The sequence below is a fragment of the Lissotriton vulgaris genome, chromosome 6, assembly GCF_964263255.1.
Source record: "Lissotriton vulgaris chromosome 6, aLisVul1.2, whole genome shotgun sequence".
Taxonomy (NCBI): domain Eukaryota; kingdom Metazoa; phylum Chordata; class Amphibia; order Caudata; family Salamandridae; genus Lissotriton; species Lissotriton vulgaris.
This window is the reverse complement of record NC_141694.1, coordinates 15,674,510-15,689,735: the sequence shown is the minus strand read 5'-3', so window position 1 is coordinate 15,689,735 and position 15,226 is coordinate 15,674,510.

The following is a 15,226-nucleotide window of genomic DNA, read 5'->3' as shown; positions in this document are numbered from 1 at the left end:
TCCGCAGTCTTTCTGGCGTCGTAGCACACCGAAGAGGCACTCGGTCTCTTCGGTGGGGCCCGATGATGAAGCATGACACTGACCAGGTCGGTGTGTGAGGGCCTTCCTACTCAACTTGAGTGATTGTGTGAAAACCCTCCCATCATTTGCTCCATAGTCCTAGCAGTCCTATGACTGACTAGACCTCTCTTCTTTTGTTGTACTACATTTAACCGGGGATTAAGAGAGTGTCCTCAATTCTCCCTACCTCTCCCTTTGTTGATATATAAGTCTATAATATATCCTCGGATTCCTTCACCAGCCTGTTGCTATGACCTTATCCTCCCCAGCAAGTGCGTGGAATTATTGATGTCATTTAGTCACACATCAATCAAAACCACACAGCCCGGGTGAATGGGTTAGGGTTTGGAAAATGGATGTGAATGGGGGTTTCTTTTTGGGTAGGTTTTGTTGAGGGAAGAACAAAAAAGCACAGCATGGACAAACAATAATTGAAGATAAAGAAATCTTTGGGTACAAAGCTAACCATAAATCTTTTAAGTGACATAAAGGAAGTGCATGCACTACTGCATGCATTGTTACTGAAAAGTAAGTAGTACTTTCGACAACCGTGAATGACAGAATGCGACAGTACAGGGCTGCAGCGTTTTCACTTGCCTATCTCTGCACTCAGAGAAACACTTCTTACATTAAATTAGGTTTAAAAAATAGCCAAAGTAAAACCTATAGAATGGCTGTAGGGATCAATTTAGAAGCAGAGAGAGATCCAAGAAATGCAGAGTCACACTCATAGAAGTTCACAGCAATAACATTACTTAAAAAACATTACAAAAGAATGGATACTGTATCTGTATGTTGTTGTAGTTGTCCTGTTGAATTTGGTAAGTAAGTTGCACGCATCAAACCATTCCTCTTATTAGCAGCACTCCTCAATTTCAGCTGACGCTCCGTCCATCAATGTTGGTGACCAGAAGACACCCTGTCCACTGCCTGCCTGGCGGATGCTGAATTGCGGATCGCTAATGTGAAGCCTGACTTCATCCTTTTTTTCCCATTGCACAGACTGAAACCCGGCCTGTAATTATTGATGGAAAAACAGGAAGTGATATTAGAACACCACTGACAAATAAATATAAGGTATGTACGCTGTATAGTGCAAAAAGTCACACTTTGAGTTTCCTAATAGACAGTACAATATTTTTGAAAGTGCGTACTCTGTCTGAGTCTCCTTTTGAAGGATAAATAAGTATGGGCAAATTAATTTAGCGGACCTTTCCCCTCAAGCTAGGTGTACTGTAAACTGTGTTTTAGAACAAAATTAGACCTTCCCAGCAGTGCTCCCACACAGACCCTTACTGAAGCCAGTCGCGAAAATGTAGAAGACCCCCAAACAGATCTCAATAAACGAGGCCTAGTAGAAAACTGGTGAGAAAACGTACTTTGAAAGTAAAAGTAGGCCCAAATACCCCCTTACCCACCGTGGATTGTATTCAAACCACTTGCAAGCAAGCAAAAGTATCCATACCCAGCATCGCTCCAAGACTCCCAAACCCCCCCTCAAACAGCCCCCCACCCAAACACATGCAATACAACTACTGCTAACCCTAACGAGCCCTAAGTTAAGAATAGTGGAAAACGCTTTCTTTAACTATGCCAAATCCCCCCTTTCCCACCATTGATTATCTTCAAATCACTTCCAACCAAAATTACACATTCCCACGAGTGCTCTAAGAAGACCCCAGAACTCAGTTGCAAAAATCTAGAACACCCCGAAACACATGCAATCCTGCTGCTAGGGCTAACCCTAACGAACCCTAAGTTACAAAAAGTGCCAAAAGGCTTTTCGGCATGGATTTTGTCCAAACCACTTCTATCCGGTATTAGACCTTCCCAGCAATGCCCCAAGACCCGCCAACCCACCCGCAAAAAAGACAACACCCCCAAACAGCCAAAAAGGAAAATCTCATACTTACAATATTTATCGGCCTTCGGTCCAAACGCGCTGTGCAGCTAGGTCATAACTCTCGTTTTCCACCACGGATTTCCTGAACAGCAAATGCAATCAAAACTAGACTGTACCAGCAGTGCTCCCAGACCCCAAAACTCACCCACAAACACCCGGAACCCCCCCAAAGAGCACCTCAAAGGTAAGCAAGTCAGTAAAAACGCAAAAAAAAATTCTCCTCCGATTTGGTCCTAACCACTTTTATCCGGTATTAGAGCTTCCCAGCAATGGCCCCAGAGCCGTCAACCCAGGCGAAAACTAGTAGAAGACCCCCAAACAGCCAAAAAGCAAAAGTACAAAAATGGGGACTTAGTCATTTTCCTGGCAATTTCCAAAATCACTCCGCACGCGCTCTGCAGCGCGGCCCTAACTCCCCTTTGCCAGCATGGATTTGCTTCAAACCTCTTCCAATCAAAATTATCCATAGCCTGCAGTGCTCCCAGACCCCGAAACCCACCCACAAACACCAGGAAGCCCCCCAAACAGGCCCCCGAAAACGCTACATTGAGCAAAATGTCAGAAATAGCAAAAAAAAATTCAACATGGATTTTGTCCAAACCACTTCTATCCGGTATTAGACCTTCCCAGCAATGCCCCAAGACCTGCCAACCCACCCGCAAAAAAGCACAACACCCCCAAACATCCAAAAAGGAAAATATCATACTTACAATATTTATCAGCCTTCGGTCCAAACGCGCTGTGCAGCTAGGTCATAACTCCCGTTTTCCACCACGGATTTCCTGAAAAGCAAATGCAATCAAAATTAGACTGTCCCAGCAGTGCTCCCAGACCCCAAAACTCACCCACAAACACCCGGAACCCCCCCAAAGAGCACCTCAAATGCAAGTAAGTCAGCAAAAACGCAAAATAAAATTCTGCCTCCGATTTGGTCCAAACCACTTTTATCCGGTATTAGAGCTTCCCAGCAATGGCCCCAGAGCCGTCAACCCAGGCGAAAACTAGTAGAAGACCCCCAAACAGCCAAAAAGCAAAAGTACAAAAATGGGGACTTAGTCAATTTCCTGGCAATTTCCAAAATCACTCCGCACGCGCTCTACAGCTAGGCCCTAACTCCCCTCTGCCACCATGGATTTGCTTCAAACCTCTTGCAATCAAGAGTATCAATAGCAAGCAGTGCTCCCAGACCCCAAAACCCACCCAAAAACACCAGGAAGCCCCCCAAACAGGCCCCCGAAAACGCTACATTGAGCAAAATGTCAGAAATAGCAAAATAAATTTCAGCATGGATTTTGTCCAAACCACTTCTATCCGGTATTAGACCTTCCCAGCAATGCGCCAAGACCCGCCAACTCACCCGCAAAGAAGTAGAACACCCCCACAAGTGCAGAGTCTTTCTTCATTGGGCGTAATCCAGCCCTCTGCTTTGAGGGAAATAGGAGTCTGGAGGAGAAGGATAGAGGAGCATGTTCTTGTGAACTTGTGAACCTGAGGAATGCAGACTGCGGCACCTTCAAATCAATAAGCAAACAAGTGAAGACAGTTCTGCTGATGGGCTTGTTTTTGTGATTAGGTGATTAAAGTTTTAATTATATTAACTGTGCAAAACAAAGAAAGACAGACACACAGGACGAAAAGTGAAAAAGGACGAAAAAGAAAGTTATTGATTCATTGGCTCATTTTCAGGGCTCGGTGTCAGGGAATAGGAATAAGAATTCATCCTCATACTCTGCGAATTCAGGCAGGAGTAGGTCAGTGTCACCTAACAGAGAACAAATTCCCTCATCTAAGTTGCTGTCCTCCTCGTCTTCATCCGGCGTTTGTTCTCGTACATTGTAATCTGGTGGTATGAGGTGCTGATTCATCTTGATCATTGTTAACCTCTCCACATTTTTGGGCGAGAGGCGGGCCCGTTTGGAAGTTACAATGCCACCAGCAGCACTGAAAACACGTTCAGAAGACACGCTTGCGAGTGGGCAAGGCAAGTAGTTTATAGCCATGTTGGAGATCTGTGCCCACAATTCTTTTTTCCCATGCCAATACGCAAATGGGTCAGCATTAACCTCGACCTTTGTTGAGTCATTCAGATAGTCCTGCACCATCGACTTAAGGTCCTCCAAGGTTCCTCCACTTTGCTTACTTTTTGCTGTGACCTTTTGAGAATCAAACCCAAGCCGAGTTAGGCAATCCTCTTCTGCATCCAATGTTACTGTTGTGTCTGGTGCAGATGATCTGGTTGCCGGTGTCTTTAACGGCTGAGAGGTCACTTGTGCCACAGCCACAGGTGCAGAAGTGGATTCTTTTGACTGGGAATGGCCTGCTGATGCTGATGTACTGCCTTTTCCTTCAATTTGCTGCCGTTCTCTTTCAAACCTCTTGGCTGACAAGGCTAGCCAACGTTTGTACTTTGAAACCAAAGGACCAAAGGCAGCAGACCAGGTCAAGCACTATGGATCATTTAGTTCTCAAGTTAGGATGGTGCAATCTCTTCCAACACCCGCTGCCGTGGGATGTGCAGATTATTGAAATACAAAGAACAAAATGGAAGGTGCACTCAAATAAAGTCAATAGAAATGGTAATTTAAAGTGTCTTCTTCTTTATTCAAAAAAGTGTTCATGAAGCATAGGCACAGCCAACGCGTTTAGTTCCTCTTGCCTTTTAGGAACTTCGTCAGGGCTGTAAAAATTACAAACATATATATACATAAATATACATATAACATAGCACATATGGACATAGGTGATCACAATAGACTGGATATGACTAACCTAACAAACAATGACTAACAAAAAATACAATCTATGATCAACCAATAAAAGGTGTTAGAATACATCCTAAAATACAACAGCTACCACTGAATACACTGGATTATTACAAAAAACTGTTGTAACACATACTGGAATACATATTATTTACAAAGGTTTGTGACTTGAGAGGACTGATATAGATGGTTCCAAGTGCAGTCTAATAAACATTTATAAAAGGTGGGAGAAAGGAGCAAACTGCAAGAAAGGGATTGTTACTTTGAGGTAGACCTAGACATATAAATACTATTCCCGGCTGGGATTCCCACAGTATAGTGGTTTGGGACATGTACTGGGATTCCTAGAGGTAGACAGTATTACGATATGATCCAGACGCAAATGCCAAAAAGAGTAATAACACGACATGGTGAGGCAGTTGAAACAAACGGTAAACTGAATATGCTTACCGAGTTCTTTATACAAGGTGAGCTGGAATCAAAAAAGTCAAGTAGGATTAAATCGGAAGTGGCGGTTAGTTCAGTGGACCAAAAAGAATAACCTGAAGTAAGACGACAAATATTTAAAAGGTAGAGTGAGGTAATAATAGAGGAGATCACATCACACAATAAATCCAATGCACTGGACAATGTGGGCATTGGAGATAATAAATGTCCTATAGAGTAAGTAAAGTCACCCCTCTGAAACTAGATTGTCACTTTTGAAATAAGGGAGTCAATGCTATAAAATTCAAAGCTAGTTATTTAGAGAACAAATATTGGAGAGTTTAGTACACATAGACAGGAAAACAGGGGGGGATTTTATATACATAAGAAAAAGGGAGAAGGTCCAGAGCTAGCATTTTAGCCAGCTTAGTGTTATACAGACGCGTCAGTGGGTGGTTGCGATCATATGGCGCCTCTGAAAACAACATGGTTCTAATGTTGCCCTGGACCATGCATTTATGGGATGATGATGATGATGACTTCCTCGACCCAGTTACGCTCGCTGATGAACTTTTTCGCATTGGTGTCTCACTCTCTCCCATACTCTTAGCGTGGCTGACATGGGGTGTGCTGCTGACAGGGGTACTGGGTGTAAGTGAAGTGTTTGACACGTCTTCTTCCTCCTCGTCATCATCAGATGAAACATCAACGTTTTCTTGACTTGCAATTCGGGCTTCCTTGATCTCCTTTAGGTGCGCAAACCATTGGACAGCGTGCTGTCTCTTAAGATGACCTCTCTGGCCTCCGGTACCATAGTTGGTACCAAACTTACCACGACAAGCTGCAAGCTTACAAATGCTACAAATGGCGAAGTTTTCCTTTTTTGGGTAAACACTAAAGGAGTTCCAAACTGCGGACTTGAAATGTCTGTGGGGGCTGGAGGAGGCGGCGGTCATGCTTCTAATGCCAGATGCAGTGGAGGATGTGGATTCCCGAACTTTAGTACGTTGTGCACTTTCACCACCACTAATTGAGGTCGAGGTGGATGGAGGTCCCTTCTGGCGAGGAAGAAATATGGCAGCGGTACGTGTTGGTGTACTAGTTAACTCCAATGATTGTGGTGTTTCCATTGGCTCCTCGTCGACAACATCATCACGCTCAGCAGCTTCTCAGGCTAGGGTCAAAATTTCTGTTTGCTGCATGCCCGCTGAGGCTGCAGTGACCTTTATGATGACTGGGTCGTCGTCATGAGAGTCTTCATCAGCAGCAGTATCCGCCACTTCTTGTTGAGCCTCATCACACTCCATAACTATGAGACTTTGGACGAGCTTCCTTTTACGCTTAACTACCTTTGTCAGATCATGGTGTGCCTCACTCTCAGACGGCAGTGGTGCTGGTTCCCAATTTTGATCAGTATCATCAGAAGGAGGTGTGCTTGAAGAAGATGTAGACACCACCCTTGATATCTTCCTTTCTAGGGATGTGGAAGACAATGAATGATCATCAGGAGGAGTGGCTTCCTCAAATGATACCTCGGCTTGATTGTCGATTTCCTGATGTGCCCCTACTTCTGGAGGAACAACAATTGGGGGCACTTGTGACCCTCCATGCACCTCTGCTTGCGCATCTCCTTGAGCTGCCTCTACTTCCACAAGTACTTGGGCTTGTACTTGCACATGTGGTTGTTGTTGCAGCTGTGGTTGTTCAACACTCGTCAGATGAGTTACAACAACCTGTGTTGATTGAGGGACATTGTTGCTACTTTCTTGCGATGAGCCAACATCACTGGTCGATGGTGATCGAACAACTAGACTAAGTGCCTCTGCAGCACTCAAGGGCTTGGACTTAAGTTGGTGTGGTGGTGGTGGTGGCACTGAGCCCAATGGAGCAGGGGTGCTGCTCCAAGCTTGATCCCCAGCAGATCCTGCTGCTGCTGCAAGCGTACTTTTTTTTTTACTCCCATAAAATGTGGCGGGCGGCACACCAGTCTCCTTGGTAACTTGCTTCTTCTGCTCCTTACTGGCAACTTTATTGCTAGAGGAGCTACGGGGAACTTTTTTGGGGGCCATCTTCTTCAGAGGTCAGAACAGCAGGCCGCAGTTGCACGAGTTGCAGAGTTGTCTGTGGCAAGACGTGACGTCGCATGATGTTATGCTGCACACACACACCGCTGCAGGACTTCTTCCTGGCACTGGTGGTTCTCTTGAGTCTTGTGCACCTAAAAGCAATGGAAGACAGAGGAACAGTTCAGTTATACACCCCAAAAAATCGAAAAACACAGAAAAATCAGCACAATCCCATGCCATCTATGCCCTCCATGATGTTTAAATTCAAGACACCCCACAGAAAGACTAGGCCCATGCACCACTCACTACCCCTGGTGAAAAGGCCACAACAACAGCCCTAAAAAACGAAAAACACAGAAAAATATGCACAATCCCATGCCATCCATGATGTTTAAATTCAAGACACCCCACAGAAAGACTAGGGCCATGCACCACTCACTACCCCTGGCCATAATGGTTGAAACCTAGGAAAAATGGTTGCAGACCCAAGAACACTGCCTGCATTCAAAATGGCCCCCCGCCTCCCAGCACATGGCCTGTCTGTACCAGCACTCAAAATGGCCCCCACCCACATGGCCTGTCCCCATGAACACCCCAAAAAATCGAAAAAGACAGAAAAATCAGCACAATCCCATGCCATCCATGCCCTCAATGATGTTTAAATTCAAGACACCCCACAGAAAGACTAGGCCCATGCACCACTCACTACCCCTGGTAAAAAGGCCACAACAACAACCCAAAAAAACGAAAAAAACACAGAAAAATCAGCACAATCCCATGCCATCCATGATGTTTAAATTCAAGACACCCAACAGAAAGACTAGGGCCATGCACCACTCACTACCCCTGGCCATAATGGTTTAAACCTAGGCAAAATGGTTGCAGACCTAAGAACACTGCCTGCATTCAAAATGCCCCCCTCCCTCCCAGCACATGGACTGCCTGTACCAGCACTCAAAATGGCCCCCACCCACACGACCTGTCCCCATGAACACCCCAAAAAAATCGAAAAACACAGAAAAATCAGCACAATCCCATGCCATCCATTCCCTCCATGATGTTTAAATTCAAGACACCCCACAGAAAGACTAGGCCCATGCACCACTCACTACCCCTGGTGAAAAGGCCATAACAGCCCAAAAAAAACGAAAACACAGAAAAATCAGCATAATCACATGCCATCCATGCCCTCCATGATGTTTAAATTCAAGACACCCCACAGAAAGACTAGGCCCATGCACCACTCACTACCCCTGGTGAAAAGGCCACAACAACAGCCCAAAAAAACGAAAAACACAGAAAAATTAGCACAATCCCATGCCATCCATGATGTTTAAATTCAAGACACCCCACAGAAACACTAGGCCCATGCACCACTCACTACCCCTGGTCTAAAGGCCACAACAACAGCCCAAAAATCGAAAATTCCAAAATTGTTGTTGCAGCAACTGTAATGCCCCAAACAAACTTACTTGTAAAATTTCTAATCCAAAAGTGATCCAAAGAAAGTCAAAAAGGCCTCAAATCCAAATATCCAGCAGCATCCACAAAAAGTATCCTTCCAGGTCAAGAATCCGAATGAAAGTGACCAGCACATGAAGAAAGCACTGGGAGGAGCCTGCTGGACAGGAACAGGAAGTTGGAGACTGTGGGGCACTTCCTTCCTCCCACCCCCCCCCCCAAAAAAAATTGACTCCTTGCAAAAAAAAGTGCAGGCAAATGTCAACCTGAGGAGTTATTCTGATAAAAATCATAATTTTCAGAAGGTTTATGCTGCTTGCTGGTGGAATTCTTGTGCAGAATTTCAAATTTTGTAATTTTGCGCGTGCGAGATTGTTGCTGCTCGCCGCATCTACGTGTTCGCAATTGCAACTCTCGTGATGCGTGCTGTGCAAGGTGGCAAGCCGCGATTACGTAATCGCGGTCGCCAAACTCCCGCGGGATCCCACAGCAAGATCCAAAATGGCGCAGCACTCGCAAAATATTGAGAAAAACAACTCGGCAAACGCTGACTGGCGGTAAGTGAACGCCGCACACCGCAAAATTGTATCACCAAGAAAAAAAAATCCGCTGCGTGCGAATTTGCGGATTTTTGGTAAATTCGCAATCCGCGAACGCTCGCGAATTTACCGAAAATCCGCAAAATCCACGAGCGGAACGGATTTTCCGCCCATGCTTAGCTGCGTTGCACTTGGAACGCAAGTCAAGCAATGCACCACCTTCACAACACAAATACATCACATATCTGTGGTGTTTTTGCTCCATTATACACTACATTGTAAATACGGTGCATCCATTGTGCTGATATAACAGTGCACAATAACTGCCATATCTCTGGGAATGTACCACTTATTGTACATCTGCTGATTACTGTTTCAATGTAGTGAATGGACTACTACACACTGATCAATAAATCACTACCAAAACTATAACAGGAATGACAGAGTGTTTGCTGGAAGTGTAAGGATAGAGACTGGGGAATTCAAAATATAAGAGGTAAATTGCAGGTGCATAAAACAGTGCTTACATAGTAAATAGGAGTTTGAAGCAGTCCATATAATAAGGCCTACTTTGCTCCATAATTACTTGGGTACGGACTGCATGATTACAGTTCTGCAAAGAGAGTGCATGACTGAATTTCTAAGAGCTTCAGTTTTACCACAGTACATATATAAGGAACTACTGCTGAATGGCTCACTACAATATTGAAACAGTAGAGTGAGAGTGATTGTGAAAATCCAATGATACAGACTGGACAATTGAATGTATAAAAAACAAATGTGCACCTACATAGAAGAGTGCATGCATACTCTATACAGGTTTAAAGCAGTACATGGCCTAAGGTCTACTTTGCACCATGATTACTTGAGTACTGACTGGATAATTACAGTTCTGCAAGGAGAGTGTCTGTCTGACTTTAGAAGAGCTTCATTTTTAGCACAGTGCATACATAAGGGCATTCTGCTGAATACTTCACTACAATACTGAATGAGCAATCACAAAGAGTTTGCTGGAAGTGTAAGATTATAGACTGGATAATAAAAGCGATAAAAGACAAATTTCCCATGCATAGAAGACTGCATGCAAAGTGTATATGAGTTTGAAGCAGTCCATGTCCAAAGGCTCACTTTGCACCATGATTTCTTGGGTACTGGCTGAATTATTACAATTCTGCAAGGAGAGTGGCTGGCAAAATTTACAGCAGCTTCCCTTTTAGAACAGTGAATACATAAACACATACTGCTGAATAGCTCACTGCAATACTAAAATACCAGTACCAAAATGTTTGGAGGAAGTGTAAATATACAGACTAGGCAATTGAAAGTTTAAAAGCCAAGTCTACAGGTGCATAGAAAAGGGCATTTATTATTTATTAACCTTCCCAAAGCCCCAAGCGCCAGCACACCTTTCTGAGGGTAGGGTTACGATCTACAAATGCTAGCATTTTCTAACTTAAGAACCATAAAAATAACAAATATTAAACCTTTTTTTTCTTCTAATGAAGACGATATTTTTTATACGTCTTCTATTTAGATGCTTTTAATCATGAAAATGCAAAGAACACATTTTACCGAGTAACACTTTTTAAACTCTCCAACGTATGTAGATAATAATACCTTATATGTGTTACTATCAAAATCGAAACCTTTACAGCTTCACAGTTTGAAACGTTTCCAAGCACGTGCACACGAAAAACTGTAAAAACATGAGCACGTGTAAACTGCACAACGAGCCATCTACATAGGCGGAGCCACATCTTCCTTCCTTAGACTACTAAACAACAAAAAATTATATAAACCACACCTACTGTGCAATTAGTTTTGTTTTCCCGAGTTATTTCCTGAATCGCCAATTTCTGTTGCAGGTTCCGTTCTCTAGCATCGGATTCTCTTTTTGCGCCAACAAACAAATTCCGGAGTTGTAAGTTGTTTCAAGATGGCATAGGCATAGTACTTAGTTATAAATTGTGACTATTTGTCAATATTTAAACATTTATATGTAGAAAAAAATGTTATTGCATGTTTTTCCTTTTTTCTCTGTAACGTCAGCAGCTTGTTCTTAGAAACAGATATATTATGACAAATATTACTCCTTTTCTGGCTCCTTTTACCTTATATATATAGTGACTTTTTATATTATAATATTGATACTGTACTTCGCTCGAAAAGTGTTGCTAACCCGTCAACGCAAACCCTAAACATTTACAATCAATGTGACAATGATACACTTGTTATTATGTTTTCCCCTAGAGATCACATACTGTTAATATGTATGTTATTACATTAACAGTCTTAGTGATCCTAGCTTAACCCCTTCCATGCTGATGACGGCCCCCATCCGTCATGCATCACGGTGCTCGTGTGCTCATGACGGCTGGGGGCCGTCATAAAGCCATTGATTCTTTAAAAGCCTAGCACACGAGCAGAATCGGCCCAGCATGGAAGGGGTTAATTCACAATCCGTCGTCACAAACAGTAACGATAAGTAAGCAACGTTACTGGCTTGCGGCTTTCAGTCTATTTTCCCCTTGTGATCATATGCTGTGAGAATATATACATATTATTATTCTCAACGTCATGATCTCAGAGGAGTTTTTGACCCGTCGGCGCGAAGATCTAATTTTTTCACCTCCCGGAGAAAACAAGTTCAGTAAATAATTACCGCTCGAAACTATTTCATTATGGATGTTCTTTTAAATACATAACTTTATTTTTCTTTTCTTTTTACTGTAACAATGGTATCAATCGTTATATTATAATAGATTGTCCTATTACTACAGAACAGGAATGGGAAATTTTTCAGCGCCATCTGTAATATAATTTTCAAATATTTATAAAAACTTGATCAGATATTTTTATATATATTAAAATATAGCTATGCATACTTTGTTACTTTAAATATTTAATAAACTCTCCATTTCTGAATGTTATTTTCTCATTTTTATTCTTATTTGCGATTCCTATTTACCTTCTCCCTAAAGAATATATAGGACCTGTACTAGATATTATAAGAGTAACATTCTATATATTCTTTGGTGAGTATGTAATTTATTAGCGGAACAGTCTGCAACTTGTAAACACTACGACAGCACGTTTCTGAATTGTACAGAATACAAATTTTAAAAATAATAATGCATGCATTTCTATGTAATATGAAACAATTTAGATTTTACTGTTTTACTTGTTCTCTTGTTCTGAGATAATATAGAGCGGGAGTGTTTGTTGTAGCACTTCTATTCTACTTTATCTAAAAGTAACTTATGCCCTCTTACATCAACGAGAATGTGGGGCAACACTTTTACAAACTGTAGCACAAAAATGAACTCTATAGCCACGCTTAACTGATATTTTATGAAATTCCATTTTTGATTCTCACCCCTTTCATATATACTGCGACAGTTTCTGAAGAAAGTTTATTTGTATTTGCCTAATAAAAACTGTTTCAAACGTATACTGAAACTTTTGCTGCACAACCACACCTCCCCATCATGAAAGTAAACACCACATTATAAGTAAATAGTAGTACTAAGAAGTATGTCACCTACAAACTTGATAAAAGAAAACAGCACAAAACACTGTCATTTTTCCGCCGTGATTCATACACCACACGGCAATTATATAAATGGCCCTTGAAACATATATAAAAAATTGTTTACCTCATAATTCCTCTCCACCACCTTATGGGCACTGTACACAGTTAATAGTTTCCCTAACCTGCCCTCTACTACTTTCTTTCCCCATACTCCTTTGGAAAATGCATCACAATATCACTGACAACAGTGAACCGTTCCCACCCAATAAGGAGCAAACTTGTGTTCGGAACACTTTACCCATTAAAATGTCCATCTTGTTCCAAAGACGTGCAAGGAATGACTGCTAAGCCTTCTACTTTTAATACTTTACAGCCAATGAACATTAAACTTCGTAAAGTCACGCTGGGAGTACGTTACCCTAATACTCCCCGAACAGGAAGGAATCCTTAATAAAACTTTTCCACAAACTTCTTCTACGACTAACGGTTCCTATGATAAAAATAAATATAAATCTCCAGCACAGTAAGTATTTCAATTAGCAACATATTGTGGTGAACTTCTAACCTCTGTACTCACACAACTGATCCATGAACTGTTACTATGGTAACAGGCAGAAAGGTAGTGGCTGTACAAAAAAACGTTATATTTACCTTGGATCCTCTACAAGACAGAAACGAAACCAAAATACCACATTTGCAACCCCTTTGCACAGTTTTTTTTAATCAAAAGAGGCCCGGAGGTGGGGGGGGGAATCGAATGGAGGAGAAAGCAGTCCCCGGAACTCCGGAGGGCCATGAGCCCCCCGCATACATATAGTTAAAGATCCAGGGGGTAGCGATCCCCACGCAGGGGGGACCCTCTAGGTAGGCCCCCCATTATGAAAAACAAATTGCCCCAGAGATTTTACCCCCCCGGAGGCTAATTAACAATAAAGCGGGCTTTACGTTTTTTTCTTTTTTGCCCAAAACGCGTACCCTGCGTTTTTTGAATAAATAAGAAAATATCCAGCGTGACGTCATATACGGCTCCCCATACACGTACTCCACGTAAGATTCTAATTGTTCAAAAACATATATTTATGTATTTAATGTACATATTACCAGAAGACATTATCTGGGATAATCATAAAAATAATTTTTTAAACTTTAAAAAAGCGTATATTACTTTTAAAATCAATTACGGAAATATTGCACGTACGTCGTAAGAGTAAAGATAGTTTGAAGACTTATACATTTTATAAAACAATATAGCACTGCACACTAAAGAAGAAAAGTCAATACAATTATTGACGCCTCTCCCAACATTTAAAAGCCCCTGGGGGAGGTGATAAATTAATCGAGACTGAATATGTTGGTACAGCCTACTGTGCTTACGCTACCAGAAAAACACAACAACAGTACAAAGCCCAGATTTCCATTGTAGTGATTTCTTAGTTGCAGGTCTAGTTGTCAGATCAACACGCACTCTCTCATGGCTGGTATACACCCACACCACACCTATCCAGCACATCCGTCACTACACACGTGACCCTATGTATAAAAAAGACGGGGCGCATATGTTCTACGCTATTTTAGAGTTGTTCCCAAACTACAGTACAAGGGGGCCCACTACTACATGCGTGGCCTCTTTGGTCACTCAGTGGTGCCCAAAGCACTGAGCGGGTGAACAACCTGCGATGATAATGATGGGAGCACAAGTATGTCGTTAGCCACATACATTTACCACACATGATAAAGACATAAGCATAATAATGGCTTTCTGGTGATGGACACGCATTGTAATGGCTGTGGCTTACGTGCTTCAAATTACTTTTTATGTACACGTTTCACCAAGTCTGATAACATCGGAGGCCAAAGACAAACACAGGACATCTCATCGATCACAGACAAGATAGGCGGAGGGTAAAATGAAAGTAACAGGTATAAAAAAAATGGAGGAAAACTACTAAAATGGTGGAGGACGGAGTATGTAATGAACGTTTGGCGCCTCAACAGTATGATTATTAATATATTACAAAAGTATAGCAGCGATTGACACACACGGCCCGGGAAAAGAAAGCGACAAATTTAATACCTGAAATGAGGACAGCTTTGCTTTGCGAACTTAAAGAAAAAGAAAGACACATGGGCTTGGAAACAAGGCTGCTCATCCACAGAGAGTACAACTGGTGCACAAAAAAAAACCGGAAAGTTTCACATACTATCATAGAAATATAGCTCTTTTTTCATCAGTAAAGTTAGTTCTCAAAAAGAACTGTAGGACATAATATCAAGCCTGGGCGATAAAATTATCGCCGCTTTATCGGCAGGAAACTGACGATAAAGTGGCGATAATGAGCTTCATAATATGCTCTTTGGAATTCCAATCGAAGCTCATGTTAGATGTCCTTCACATCTAACATGAGCTTCGAATGGAATTCGATAAAGCATATTAAAAACTAATCGCATCACTTAAAATGTTTTGGCAAGATGTCGGT